The 14,013-nt window shown below is 41.3% G+C and overlaps 1 long non-coding RNA gene across 1 annotated transcript; it reads left to right on the plus strand.

The window, feature by feature from the left end:
• Nucleotides 1–7,558: 7,558 nt before the first annotated feature.
• Nucleotides 7,559–11,407, plus strand: LOC121886810. The gene is made up of 3 exons (XR_006092852.1): nucleotides 7,559–7,776; nucleotides 9,686–9,783; nucleotides 10,632–11,407. It is a non-coding gene; the product is annotated as an uncharacterized LOC121886810 (long non-coding RNA).
• Nucleotides 11,408–14,013: the final 2,606 nt, after the last annotated feature.

Raw genomic sequence — 14,013 nt, forward strand, 5'->3', positions numbered from 1 at the left:
ACGATTATGTGACTAGCCCCGAGTTACTAGCAATAAAAGAAATGTCTCTCTTCTTTTTACCATTTTGATAATATTTTTTATAAAGTTTTAGATAACAAGCTTTTTTATTGTTTGTTGAACATTTCATCACTGTAGTTTAGAGACTTTCCACTGTGAAGACAACTGGAAGCTGTTTGTACTTGTGGTTTTCAGTACGTGTTGTCCGTGCAGCTCATGTTGCACGTGAGACAGGAAGTGGAGGCCTCTTTTTGAAACCTAAAGACATATTGTGGTGTATCGCACTTGAAAGCTGACGTGACATTTGCCCTAAAAAAATTCACCTCTCTTCCAACTTTCTCGTCATGTCTGCTCACACTATCAAACTGTCCTGTTACTTTATTTGGTCACTAAACTCTGAGTGTTGCTGATTGAGTTTGTAACATGTGATGATATGATGTGACTGTTTCACCAATAAGATTTTTTAAATTAAAATATGATCATTTGTGTCCTCTGTTGATGAGATTAAAGGAGACTTCCTATCATTTAGGATTATAGAATGTCTTATAAGAAAGGAACAAAGCAGATTTTTGAGACTTTCTCATATTTGTTGTGACTTTGTATTTTTCATAGTTTAGCTCCACTTGAGTATATTATAATTTGCTTGTGTGATGAAACCAGAGACTCTGGCAAGTCCAGGGTGAGAGATTAGTTCTGTGTGTCTGTCAGATACCAACATCTCCTAGAAGGAAGAGATCTGCAAAGTCACAGCGAAGGTCAGCTGGAGCGTCTGACCTCTGCAAACCCGACAGGAAGTGACTTTTTTATAAACTGGTGCTTTATGACTACACAAAACTGAGAAAAGCTGCAGCTTCGTCTGTCGTCGTAATGGAGAATCCTACGACAACCAGAATGCATTGTGTGTGTGTGCATCCCGTCCAGTCCGCTACTGATGACGGCGGGCGGTGAAGACGTTTCCCAGCAGAGCGAGAGCATTGAGCAGCATTATATCTCTTCACTGAAGCTTCGTTGTCACTTACAAACGTTTTCCTCATGTGGTCTGGTGACATCGTAGCGATGCAAACGGCGAGCTGGAGTTATGCAGATCGTTGCTGACTCACTGAGAGCTGCATGTTTACGGAAGGGTTTGTCCTCCATATTGTAAATAATATATTAATATTCAGCTACGGTTACAGCTGTAAAACTCTGTAGTGTCTGATTCCAACATCATATCATGAAACTACTTTTCTTTCAGATTTGCTGATATTTTAGTGTCGCCAGTGACAGAACAACATGGCGGACGGCGTTCTGGGAGACCGTTGCTAACTATGTTGGTTGCTGTCCCTCAGGTTGTGTGTGTGTGTGTGTGTGTGTGTGTGTGTGTGTGTGTGTGTGAGTGTGAATGTGAGTGTGTGTGAGTGTGAAAGTGAGTGTGTGTATGTGTGTGTGAGAGTGAGTGAGTGTGTTTGTGTGAGTGTGTGTGTTTGTGTGAGTGTGTGTGTGTGTGTGTGTGTCTGTGTGTGTGAATGTGAATGTGAGTGTGTGAGTGTATGAGTGTGAAAGTGAATGTGTGTAGGTGTAAGACTGTGTGAGTGTGTTTGTGTGAGTGTGAAAGTGAGTGTGTGTATGTGTAAGACTGTGTGAGTGTGTGTGAATGTGTGTGTGTGAGTGTGTGAGTGTGAGTGTGTGTGAGTGTGTTTGTGTGAGTGAGTGTGTGTGAGAGAGTGTGTGAGTGTGTGACTTTGTGTGTGAGTGTGTGCTTGTGTGTGTGTGTGAGTGTGTGTGTGTAACTGTTGTTTGTAATTTGTAATGTCAGTATTGTCTTTTAGAATAAATTTGAGTCATTTGCAATATATTTCAGTTATCTTTGATGTTTTGTATTATTTTGAGAAGATAGTTTTTATTGTGAAACAGCCATTTTTATTTAGAAAGCCAGTTGTGCTGTTCTGACGTACGTGAGAAGGGAGAAATGAGCAGGTAAAGATGTACATGTGCTCCAGCTAAGATACATGCTAAATATCAACCTATTTAAGTGGTTGTGAAATGTTTAAGGACCCTTCAAGGACCAAGGATAAGCCACAGCCAACGAGGTAATTCATGTTTTTGTCTTTATTTTACTTTGATGAGCTTTTTTCCACATGCTGTAAAGGCTTTTATTTTCGCTAACTTTGTCTTTATACTGTATGTGTATGTGTCTGTAGTTTTCACGGTGGATTTGGAGAGAAAGCTACAAATAAACCAGTTGCAAGAAAGCCACTTGTGTTTGCCTGTGCTTCGAGGGAATTACAGTGTTTGTGTGTGAGTGTGTATGTGTGAGTGTGTGTGTGTGTGTGTGTGTGTGTGTGTGTGTGTGTGTGTGTGTGTGAGTGTGTGTGTGTGTGTGTGTGTGTGTGTGTGTGTGTATGTGTGTGTGTGTGTGTGTGTGTGTGAGTGTGTGAGTGTGTGTGTGAGTGTGAGTGTGTATGTGTGTGTGAGTGTGTGTGTGTGAGTGTGTATGTGTGTGTGTGTGTGAGTGTGTGTGTGTGTTGGTTTGGTCTGATAGGTGTGTTAATAATAATGAATTAGTTTAGATGCTCATCAACAAACTGTAGTGTGAGTTTGACTCAGAACAGTCAAACATGATAGAAAGACTCAAAGAATTAAGTTATTGACAACTAAAGCAACTACAAAACGAGACGTGAATCACAGGATGAAGAAAGTCCTTTTTAAAATTCACTCGCCACACATTTCATAGTAACACATCAACATGTGAGCCCCTAATACGACATGAAGTCACTGGTGTAACAGTTTAAAACATTTTATACAATATTTTTATGATCAAAACAGACATACATGTAGTAAAGAATTCTTTAAATTTTAATTTTCTAAAGACTTTGTACTAATTCAGTTTGTGGTCACAGACACAGGTCCCCTCTTTGATAGGTAGACATGCGTCAGGGTTGCAGGGACCCTGTTGGTCATTTCTTTTAAATAAATTTAAAATGCACATTTGCAGTTTTACTGTGAAAAAAAGAGCTGAATTTTTTTTTCTTCTCCAAAATAACAAGAAACAGCGGTCCTCAGTTGGTAATATAGGACTGTGTGTGTATGCGTGTGTATTTGTATTCGTACCCTTTGGGGACATAACTAAAGTCTCCATAACGTAAATCATTACATCATCACAGTATCTGACGGCTGCAGTTACTTCTTACTTTACAGATTCTACATTCAAAACACAACACTGTTGTCAGGTGAAAACCTTGTATCTCCAAATGTCAGATTTTGCAGAAACTCAGTGAAACAAACTAGTTTTAATTGGATGACTGGATGCATTTTTGTCATCACAGTTCAACTTATTACAACTTACATGTAAACACATCAGTCATTAAACTCTGTGAAAAGAAGCGATGTGAAACTATCAGGACTGAACTGAAGATACTGCACTACTTTTTACTGATAAAGTTTACCATCAGTGAAGTTTTGAATGCAAGATTTGACTTAAATTCGGTATCTTTACAAAGGAGTTTTAAACCTTTCACACATCCATCATTAAAGCAGAGTCCTACCTGAACTCCACAGCAACACCAACACCATCAGCAGGTGATCCATGACCAGCTAGACCCTCTGTCCCTGTCTCTGTCTCTGTCTGACGGACTCGTCAGCTCTCCTCTGCTAATAACATGTTCTGTTTCCTCTTTTATCTCATCAACCAGGAAACAAACTAACTGATGAGCAGCTTCTCAGAACTGAAGCCACTAACCACAGGTCAGTTTTGATTTTAGTTACAGGAAGCAGCTCAAACACGTATATTTCATGAGAAAAAAAGTGTTTCACAACAGTCAGCATAATTAGCATCACTGTTCTGTAAGCTGAAAATAGAAATTCCTAACGTGTCAAACTAGCAGTCAAGCTAGTTCACATGAGGTGAAAACATGGCTGATGATACTGGGACGGTTGTAACGCCTTGTTACAACTGTAAGTTACATTTATATTTTAAAAACCTGAAGGCCTACATAGACTAGATAGATAGTTCAGACTCAGTTATAAGAGGATGATGGACACTGGTGTCTTTTTACCGCTTTTCCTGTGGTGTTTCAACATGGCTTTAAAGACACAATTGCTTGATTTGAACTCCTATTACTTATTATATTGAAATGTGATATATGGCAGTTGATACAAGCTCTAATGCTCATTAAACTTGCCACACTGTACTCACCACCAGCCGTAGGTAAGGTGTCAGATCCTTGTGCCATTTTTCACTTGGTTTCTTTCTTTTCTTCTACATTTCTTTTTCCTCTGCTGTGTCTAATTCTTCAAAATTCTCCAAATAGATTGTAAGAAATGTTAAAATCAGCCATTGGTGTGTTTTTCATCCTGGTCGTTGGTTTATTAAGTTGATAACTCATCTGTGCTTGCCTCAGTTTATAACGAGTAAGCTTTGACAGCTGTGCTCTTTAATGTTGCTATGGTTACAGGTTGGGTAGTGGATTAATTTAGAACGGTGATTAAACTACATGTGCAATACTTGGTTTTAGCACATACATGCCGACCAATCAGAAAAGAGTATTCACTCAGACCGCGGTATAAACCGCGTCTGTCTGTATGTTTGTCCTTTGCATATCTCAAGAACCGTTCACCTAATCTACTCCACACTTGGTGGGTGCATTGCTGGGGACCCAAGGAAGTGCAGTGACAAATTTGGACACATGACATGTTTAATATTAATAAACTTTAAATAAACAAGTGATCAGATGCTCCGCTCTGCAGTGGCGGGGCGGGACTTCTGGGCTCTGCTACTGCACGTCAGGATCAGAGCTGTACAACCTGCCATGAGAGAGAGGAGGAGACGACGTCTCTCTTCATTTGATAAAAGTTCGGCTTTGTTGTCGGCTTCTCGAATTTTTAAAAAAGAAGAGAGAAAAAGAGAGAGAGAGAGGGCGAGAGAGTGACAGAGACAGCAGTGGAAAACTTTCTCTGAGAGAAAGTCGTGAATGACAGAAATATAATGTTATGTTCTGATTGTTTCACAGCAGTTATGTTCTGAAGCACAAATAAACAACCATCAAACACTCAACAGGTGATCTAGTGTGGAGACAGACGCTCTTAGTTTCTGTTTCCTTTTCCTCCTCTTCTCCTTTCTCCTTTTAATTCATTCATTATATCCAACTAATGCAGCAGGAAATACAAAGTACAACAGGACACATCTGTGTTGTTTTCTCCTCGTGTGAATGCTGTGTTTCAAGCACAGCAGCAGAGAGAGAGTACTAGACTACTACTTCCTCCTACAATGTAAAACATTCAGTGAAATAAGGAACATTTACTTCAACAAGTTCAACTCTGTAATTTCAGATTTCAAAGAGCTTAATGAGCTCTGAAAGTTAAAAATACTCCTGGGAGAAGGAGACAGGACATATCTTACTGCCAAATATATATCCACATGCCACAACCTGAGGGACAGTGAATGACACACACTCACACACATGCATAGGATATACTGTATAGGTTATATATAATTAATATAAATATTAACATTGTTCTCAAAAGTGAGGAGAGGGAGCTATAGAAAGTATGAAATAAACGACTGACCAGTCAGTGGTTAACAGAGTTTTCACCTTTTAGTATCAGTTCAGCTTGAGAAAAAGAATTTCACATGGCGTGCTGTAAAAGAAGAAAAGTAGACAGCGAAATGGACAGACTCGTAGTGGGCAGTCCAAAATCATTATGTCTCATAAATCACAAATCCTTTGAGCAAACACCCACTCAGATGATCTGAAGTGTGTCCTTACCTTCTACACAACAGAGTCAAACACTGTGTTCCTGATCTTTTATCTTTCATTTAGTTTAGTGTAATATGGTAAATACACCTAAATAAACACTACAAACACACACAGGAAACCTGCCGTATACTAGTTACATTTCAGAATTGAAGTTTTTATAGTTTCTGGGTCTGAATGATTAAAAACAGAATCTGAGCAGCAGAGGTAGAGATATCCTGACTTTTAGTCCAGAAACACTGGATCCTACATTTCCCATAATGCACTTGCAGAGTCTTTCATCAGAGCCTCCCTGCAGGTGGACAGACAGTTGGTGTGATTGTTTAATGTGTAAAATCTTTCCTTCTTTCTGATTCTAAACTGTATGTGAGACACCTGAGTGAGGATGGCTTCTGATTGGCTGTCGCCTCAAACACAGCTCGTCTGCCGATTTGCTAACGAGCTTCGTAAACAAACGATTTTGTCACTTTAATTTTTCCTTCAGCTGCTAAAACTGAAACATGGAGAATTATTCTGTGAAACATCTAATAAAGAACTCATCACAATAAAACATCTGTCAGCTGATAATCTGTAGTTTTTTTTATTTCTCTGGCAGGTAAATCCCCAGGAACAGGTAACCATGGAAACCAGATAATCAGACACCCAGCAGCAACACAGTTTAACTTAATACACCCTGAAACACAATAAAGAATATTGCAGTGAGCGGTGGGATCAGGTTAATGTGAGCGTCTTTAAACAGGCGGCAGCTTTATTGGAATAAAAACATGTTATTGGAATAAACAGTGTTTGGAGGTTATTGCTTCAGTCTGTATTCAAACCAGCTGCGATCTGATTGGCTGCTGCTGCAGACTCTCCAACTGTATTTGGTTAGCACATATTGACAGGATGCACACATTTGGTTATAAGATATTGACAGGACCTGTGGATTTGATTATGGACGGAGTGTGTGTGTGTGTATGTGTGTTTGTGTGTATGTGTGTTTGTGTGTATGTGTGTGTGTGTGTGTGTGTGTGTGTTTGTGTGTGTGTGTGTGTTTGTGTGTGTGTGTGTGTTTGTATGTGTGTGTGTGTGTGTCATCAGGTCATCAGGTCTGCAGTTATACTTAAAGTCTAAAGTTAATAAATGTTAATAAGCAGATTTTCGTCTGCAGCTACGTTTTTCTTCCTTCATGAGCAGCAAGAATTTCATTGTATGATAATCTGAGGTTTAAGTAAAACTGGATTATCTGAGCTCTCGGCTGTTTGCATCTGCAGTCGTTAGAGACTGAAAGCAATTTGGTGCATTTTGCAAGAGAAGAATGTGTCAGTGTGTTAGAGACTTTACACTCTGAGGAAAACAGGAAGCAGTTTGTGGTTAGTAGTAACATGAGCAGCAGTCTCTGCAGCTCATGTTGTGCCTGAGACAGGAAGTGGAGGTTTCTTTTTTTACCTCAAGACCCACTGTGACCTTTCACATCTGAAAGCTGAGCTGAAATTTGCCCTAAAACCCTCCACCGCTGCTCATACTATCAAACTGTCATAGTGGAGTAGAAAGTACAATATTTCCCTCTGAAATGTAGTGGAGTGGAAGTATAAAGTGTCACGTCCTGCCTGGACTTTCTGTTTGTTTTTTGGACTCTTTGTGTTTTTGTGGTCTTTGGGTTTCCAGTGTTACACCTCTGTTGCCCTTCTGGTCATATGGTTTTGCTTATGAAGTGGGTGCTGGTTTTACAGGGCGGCCTTTGTCGGTCAGCTTGGGGTGTACTTGGGTTTGTGTTCATGGTTATTCCTGGACAGTTTAGTGTAGGTTGTATTGAGAGTTCCCCTGTTTCATCACCTCAGTTCTCCCCACCTGCACCTCATCTCCTCGTTAGACCAGTTAGTTTTTAAGTCCTGTTCAGTCTTTGTTGGTTCTGTTTTGTTCTGTTTAGATTCCTGCATGCACTCCGGTTTGCTCTTCACTCCTAACAAAGAGTTTTCTTCAGACCTGCTTCACCTTCAGTCTCAGAATTTGGGTCCATTCCTGCTACTCACCGAGACATAAAGTAGCATCACATGGAAATACTCAAGTAAAGTACAACTACCCCGAAACTCACACTTTGTACTTGCAGCATGTGCAGCAGTATTCACACCTTCAATATCAGTTTATAAACAGGCTGCATGGAGGCGTCTCAGTGGGCAGAGATGGAAATTCTTCAGTATATCAGGGAGTTTCTGTTCTCTTTAAAGTCGACACATTAAAAAAAATGACTGCACTTTTTACTGCTATCTGTAGAGAACACACACACACATATACACACACATACATACACACACACACACACACACACACACAGATTCAATTAGTCCTTCTGTAGAAGACAAAAGCGTAAACAACACTCACTAACTGGCTGAACGCCGCCTCAGCAGAAACTAAACCGGTAACATCTCAATCCTCAGTTGGATTCACACACACACACACACACACACACACACACACACACACGCTGGATCACAGATATTGTTATTAATATCCAGGTTGCCCACAGGAGCAGCAGGATGTTGTTATTGTATTCAGCAGATTTACAGATTCTCCCTGCAGACTCTGACAGTCTGACTGAACGCATCACACGTCTACAAAGTCTTTATGGCGTCGTCGTTTTCCCGCCTGCAGGCAGAAACCCAAGAAAATCAGATCTGGGTTTGAAAAAAAAAAGAAGACAAAATGCAAAACACTGTTCTACTGTTTCTACTTTTATCTGCCATGTTGGCTCTACTTCACATGATCCCCCACACCGGTCTGCCTGCTGCACGTCTCCGTCGCTTTAAATCATTTTACTGCCGTCAGTAATTAACAAACTGATAAAAAAGTTTACAGTTTATGGTGAAGTTCTGTATTTATGTCGAATGTGATAAATCAGTTGTTTCTGTCTGTCGTTGTGTTGATGTGATGATGCAGATGAGGTGACGCTGCTCAGATTAATGTTAAGTTGAGGAAAGTGAAGGAAGTTAATAACGTTAATAAAGAAATGAGGAAAGTCACAGCGAAGGTCAGCTGGAGCGTCTGACCTCTGCAGACCAGACAGGAAGTGACTCACCTGACAGAGCAATTATTTTTGAAAATGGTGCTGCAGCTTCGTCCGTCGTCGTAATGGAGAATCCTACGACAACCAGAATGCATTGTGTGTGTGTGCGTCCCGTCCAGTCCGCTCCTGATGACGGCGGGCGGTGAAGACGTTTCCCAGCAGAGCGAGAGTATTGAGCAGCATTATATCTCTTCACTGAAGCTTCGTTGTCACTTACAAACGTTTTCCTCATGTGGTCTGGTGACATCGTAGCGATGCAAACGGCGAGCTGGAGTTATGCGGATCGTTGCTGACTCGCTGAGAGCTGCATGTTTACGGAAGGGTTTGTCCTCCATATTGTAAATAATATATTAATATTCAGCTACGGTTACAGCTGTAAAACTCTGTAGTGTCTGATTCCAACATCATATCATGAAACTACTTTTCTTTCAGATTTGCTGATATTTTAGTGTCGCCAGCGACAGAACAACATGGCGGACGGCGTTCTGGGAGACCGTTGCTAACTACGTTGGTTGCTGAAGAGCGGTTTTGAAGCTCAACTATCAACTGTCGCCATCTTGGCAGTGCGTGACGCTGCCTAACTCCCGGCCAATCAAAAATGGGCAAAGAGGCGGGCTGAATAGCTGAAACAAGCCACCTAGCGGCTGGCGGACCTGTCACTCATAGCAGCCATGTCCTTCATTATGCAGAACTTTACGGCTTAATAAAATTTAAACAGGTGAGTTATAAAAAAATCCCCCCCCCCGTACAGTTGTCATGAAAGAGGAAATTAGCTACAGAGACCAAAACCGTTTGTTGCACCAGGCTGTAAACATGTTTGTTTCTGCTGTGAGGTTGGTATTGAACATGTGACTCGCTTTTGGAGCCTCAAGTGGTCGTTTGAGGAACTGCAGCTTCTGGTTTCATCTTTCAGCCTCAGAAGTTGCCGCTTGGTCTTCACATGTCCAATAGATTCTTCCCACATGATAACCGCTGGAATCAACCTGAAAATCGATGGAGTCGTCCTTTAAGGTGAGTGAGTGGCGTGTTGCCGTGGTAACTGGTGATTGTTTATGACTTTGGTGTGTCACTGTGTGTAAATGTCACCGCTGACACGGCTGCTGTTGTTTTGATGCAGAGCGAAGTGTGTTTAAAGCCTATTGACAAAGACAGGAATCCATCACACACACACACACACACACACACACACACACAGTGTTAGTGTGTGTGTGTGTGTGTGTGTGTGTCTGCTTGGCCCCTCCAAAGGGTCAGCAGATAAATCTGAGGGGTGGTGAGATGATTAATGGGAGAGGAAAGAAGAAAAAACAAAGTTCTGATACACAAATCTGTTTTCAGTTTTTGGACTTTTTCTCTAATCTTTGATTTTTGCTGAAATATTGGATCATTTGAACATTTATTGAAATGAAAGCATGTGAGAAGTTTAGAGGGAAAAATCACTATTTGGTGGAGCTGTTAACAACTCATAGACATGTGAAATGTGACCCCGACTACACACTGCTTTTTGTAAGACGTCAAAAGCCAAAAAGGTTGGAAACCACTGGTTTCATCTTTAACAATGTGTTGTATTTTAAAAGCTTGTTATATTATCCATTGTGTCAAATCTTCATCTGAAAAGTAACTAAAGCTGTCAAATAAATGTAGTGGAGTAGAAAGTACAATATTTCCCTCTGACATGTAGAAAGTAGCATCACATGGAAATACTCCAGTAAAGTACAAGTACCTCTAAACTGTACTTAAATACAGTATTTGAGTAAATGTACTTAGTTAGTTTTGAGCGCTGCAGAGTTGTTCATGTAAAGGTTGAAATGAAACACAGATGTGACATCATACATTACTGTTAGTGTTTAAACTGTGTTCAGGCTCTCTGCTGCCATCTGCTGCTCACATGAAGTTACTGCAGCAACAAACTGGACCAGATGCACAGAAGTGTTTCAGCAGTTAGTGAAGAGGAAATTCATTTCATGTTTTGCTGTTTTTTCTGTTTCTGTGAGTTTAGCAGCTCTTTTACTGTCTCGTTGTGTCTTATTGTGTTGGTGTTTTTATGGCTCTCGCGGGACAATAAAGATCTGACGTGAACTTAAAAAGATACTTGAAGACTTTGTGAAGTTTGATGTTTGAACTGTTTATTCAAATCACATAAAAGATGCAGAAGAGTTGAAATCTGTTCTTGAATCTTTTAACTGAAACTTTAGATCATCAGATATTTGTAATTTAATATTTTCTCTCAGTAGTTTGTTGTGATTCATCAGAGCAGAGAGGATCTCTGCGTTCTGTTTGTGAACAGATAAATAATATTTAAGCAGAAGGAAACTGTAACACGTCTTCTGTCTGTTCTTCATCTCGCTGCTGTTTGGACTTTCAGTTTGTTTCAGGTTTGATTTTATGAACTCTATGTCAAGAAGGTGTGAGTGGAGCAGGTGGACCCAAATGCAGATGGTGGCAGGCAGGATCAGATGCAGAAATATTTAATTAAATAATTCAAAACAGTTACAGGAGACACTGAGACACAGGAACAAACATAGAATAAATGCAGGACATAAACGCAGTACGAAAGCAGACGACTCGACAAAGACCGAACTGAAAACTGGACTATAAATGCACAGGGTGCACAGGTGAGGGAAACGAGACACAGGTGAAACACATGAGGTAATCAAACACAGGAAGTAAAGGTGACAAGACCCAAGGAGAAAATATTTCAAAATAAAACAGGAACTAAAGTAAACAGACAACAGGTGACACAACACACTGGCAGACTGGGAGCAGATAAACTGGGGAAGACACTGGGAGCAGATAAACTGGGGAAGACACTGGGAGCAGATAAACTGGGGAAGACACTGGGCTAACAAGGGTGATGCAAGGCAGGTGAGAGGAGGTGCACATAAACACAGGAGGAATAAAGGAACACACAAGGGAAACACAGAGAAAACCAAAACCAGGCAACATAAATGCAACACTGAAAACTCAAGAGAACAAAATACACAAAGAGTCCAAAAATAACAGATAAAGTCCAGGCAGGACACTCAAACACTGAAAGGTTTCAGTCCAACATGGCAGCTTTGAGTTCTGAGCTTCTGTTTAGCTGAGCTGAGCTGTTTCTGTTTATTTAAATTCACTTTAACTGTGATAAAAACCTGTTATATGTGTGAATGTCTACACCAGGCCGACAGATGATTTGCCACCACCTCAAGTTACTCACACGCAGGTGAAGGACAGAGATCTGATTTCAATGAAGATAACGAGAACGCTTTAAAACCAGGTGTGAACGCAAAGGCAAGATCAGACCGTTTCTTATCTGGATAACTTATCTAGATACAGATCACATATTAACACCAGGTGTAAATGGGGTCAGAGAAGAATGTGAAAGCCATGATTTGCTTCATATGTGGAGGAAAAACGAGTCCACAGGAGTTACACCTGCAGAACTCAACCTCAGTCGTCTTCTGAAAGGCTCCTTGGATGCTGAGCTAAGCCCACAGCTATGTGATCCTGACACACCTGCATACGCTACAGCTAACCAGATAGCTGAGTTCAAGAGACGTGGAGCTGGCAACCTGGGAAAAGCCAGACAAAGACAAGAACAGAATAATGACAGAGGAAGAATAGATGTGGCCAAACCTGCACCACGGTGGAAAGGTCCATATCACGTCACCAGGAAAGTTAGTCCTCTGAACTTTGAGGTGGTCTTGGAAGACACTGCAGAAGACCTTCATGTTGTTAATGTGGCCCAACTGAAGTCATGCTGTCCCACAGCTGAGGAGATGTACATAGAACAACATTGATGGATCCTCAAAATCTTCAACGAGGAACACTATGAGGAAGATTTCCCCGGATCCCCTGCCTCAGGTATGGAGCAGGATAGTATTATTATAAAGAAAACAAACATTAGCACATAGAGTCAGTTTGTAAAAAAGCCTCTTTATGTTCAGGCTTCTCTCAGGACAGAAGGAGTGTGACAACCTGGATTTCACCCATTGTACACACCCCCAGAAAAACCTATTTTCACAACATACTCACCGATTCGCTCCTGGTTCGCGCCACAATTCAACCCCTTCCTTTTTATCTGTCATTCAGTTTTTGAGGAGAGCAGGAGAGAGTAATCGGCTGGAGCAGAACGCTCGCTAGCAGTAAATATTACAGTAAGGCTGTTCAATCCCTCATAAAACCGTTGATTCATCTGCCAATGACAGCCAATCCAACATTACCCATATTCCTTCATTCTCCCAGACGGTCCACACTCAATCCTCTCAGTTTGTGTAAAAAAAAAAGTGTGAAAGAAATCCGAAGTGGAATTTTGAGTTGAATTATTTTTTTGTTTTGTGGTCTTTGGGACTGTGAGATTTTGGGGCTTTTGTGTAAAAGTGTTAAATATATGAATATTTTATTTTGCTCTAAGATCTTGTGTTGTGTTTGTTGTTGTTGGGTTCCTGAGTACAGTCATTCAGTCATTCTGCTGTGTGTGCATCCTTTTGCGAGGCTTGACTTTGTCACGTGAGTCCGTGATGGCGCCGTCGTGTCACGTGCGACGCGCCGTGCTGCGCGCTGGACTCTGCGTAAAGAGGTTGTTTACAAGGCAGGAAGAAAGACCTTCTTTTTAAAACCGAGCTACCCTCAGAAGCGTCAAACTGAGACTTCCTGGCGGTGACGGTACGTTCGTTAATCTGCTGCCTGTAGAGCTCACGGCGGACTTTCTCTGTCCTACGTCCGGTCACTACCGTGGGCCCCTACGCGGTCGCCCTCGCCCTCTGGTCTCGTCCCTGACTTGAGACGGCTTAAGAGCACTGAGGTCATGCAAACATGGGAAGGAGAGAGGGGCAGAAGAGGGCCCTCTTCTATTCTAGCCACTTAGCCTAACATGGGCTCCTGCGAGCCCACAAACCTGCGCTGGTCTCTCCGACTCGGGAACTCCGAAGGGATGTTGCTCCCCTAAACCTATTTGAATCCTAACAGCTGTAAGGATTCACCGGACGCAACCACCTGGGTCGGCCCGGGGAGGGGTCCTTTTCCCTATAGTGTGAGTGAAACTAACAGTCGCTGGAGCTTACCTCTCGGGGGCCAAGGGGGGTCCTCCTGGGGGGTCTCCTGCCTCGGTTTCTTGGTGCTCTCTCTCAGAGAAAAAAAAATTATCACACCGCAGCTTCTAAGATTTTATGTGGTTTTTATTCAATCAATTCAAAAATGATACAAAAGTCAATCTACATTAAAAAAATTAAAAAAAAGAGAAAAGTAAAAATAAAAGAAAAA

The sequence above is a fragment of the Thunnus maccoyii genome, chromosome 20 (assembly GCF_910596095.1).
Source record: "Thunnus maccoyii chromosome 20, fThuMac1.1, whole genome shotgun sequence".
Classification (NCBI taxonomy): Eukaryota; Metazoa; Chordata; class Actinopteri; order Scombriformes; family Scombridae; genus Thunnus; species Thunnus maccoyii.